The sequence below is a fragment of the Bison bison genome, unplaced genomic scaffold (assembly GCF_000754665.1).
Source record: "Bison bison bison isolate TAMUID 2011002044 unplaced genomic scaffold, Bison_UMD1.0 scf7180017847729, whole genome shotgun sequence".
NCBI classification, from domain to species: Eukaryota; Metazoa; Chordata; class Mammalia; order Artiodactyla; family Bovidae; genus Bison; species Bison bison.
In genome coordinates this window covers 6,119-7,602 of record NW_011478302.1, presented here as the reverse complement: position 1 = coordinate 7,602, position 1,484 = coordinate 6,119, and the positions used below count along the sequence as shown (strand labels likewise).

Below are 1,484 nucleotides of genomic sequence, written 5' to 3'. Positions count from 1 at the left end.
GTGATGGACAGGGAGGCCTGGCGTGCTGTGATTCATGGGGTCGCAAAGAGTCGGACATGACTGAGCAATTGAACTGAACTGAACTGAAGGAATACAGACCGTGTATTTTAATATACTATTTTCTTTTAGCTTAGTAATGTATTTGCAGTCTTGTTCTAATAAGCAAGGTGCTATAACAAATCCAGTCCCTTCTAGGGGAACCAACCTATAAAGTTTTAAAAATTAAAATCACTTTAAATTTAAAAATTACTTTCAGAAATATTTGCCCTCATTTATTGAAAAAGTGGGCTTCCCTGGTGGCTCAGATGGTAGAGATCAAAACAGCAACATATTATCTGTCTCTCTTGAGTTTACAAAAACACTGGCAGACAACAAGCCCTCTTCTTAGGGAATACAGTTTCTTAATCAACTCTCACAAGTTTGATCTCATAGTATCATTCTAATCTATTGTAGGTCTTCCTTCACTTTACATGAAATGTGTTTATGCATCTGAGTTTTATATAATCTTAGGCTATGTTAGTTTTACTTTTGTTAAGAACTGTTCAACTTTAAAAATGTATCCTCTTATGGGATTTTGGCACATATTTCTTTTTATGTTTACATAATTGTGGTCATTGATTTGGGTAGTGTAGCGTTTTGGAGTCCACAGAAATGCGATATAAATTTGAGGTGATTCACAGGGTCTTCTACTCACTTTCTGATTTGTTTAGTATCCCATAAAATTAAAATAAAAATATTATTTGTTCATGTAATTTGGAGCACCTATCTCATATAACTTTCCTTAACCTGGAATAAGATAAGACATGGACTGATGATCCTATATGTCCAAGCCTTTTGTTTCTAAGACATAAAACTTTCTTAGAACCCTGATTTAGAGTTCAGTAACTTCATTACTAGGTTTGCATGAATAGATTTGAATGCTGTTAAGCAAAGAGATTTCATTGTCTTCTCTTTGCAGTGTTCATTTGTTTTGAGTTTTTTGTGATGCATGGTTTAACAGTTTAGTGTTTCAGTTTCCATTTTTGTTTTATTTGCAAATAGAACAAAATAATCTGAAACTTTTGTGGAGGATTAAAAAGAAAAGTAACATTTCTATTACTTATTTCCTTTTTCTTTCCTTCCTTATCAATTTTGAAACTGAAATTTTGATAGTTTAAATTTTTTTATAATTTTATTTTTTATTTTATTGTTTATTTTAAAATCTTTGCCTGCCCTGGATCTTCATTGCTGCAGGAGGGCTTTTCTCTAGTTGCAGCAAGCAGGGCCTCCTACTCATTGCAATGCATGGACTTCTCATTGCAGTGGATTCTCTTTGTTGCAGAACACAGCCTCTAGGTGTGCAGGCTTCAGTAGTTGCCACGTGTGGGCTCAGTAGTGGTTATGGGCTGTAGAGCATAGACTCAGCAGTTGTGCACAGTTTCTCGTTTTTCCTTCAGCTGTTTTTTTAATAAATGATATTTATGTTATTTATTTATTTATTCTTG

General features: G+C 33.8%; 1 protein-coding gene across 1 annotated transcript in view; it reads left to right on the top strand.

Moving 5' to 3' along the window:
- LOC104991343 (bromodomain and WD repeat-containing protein 3-like) overlaps nucleotides 1–1,484 on the top strand; it is a 10,795-nt gene that overhangs the window by 7,314 nt on the left and 1,997 nt on the right. The window lies entirely within an intron of this gene.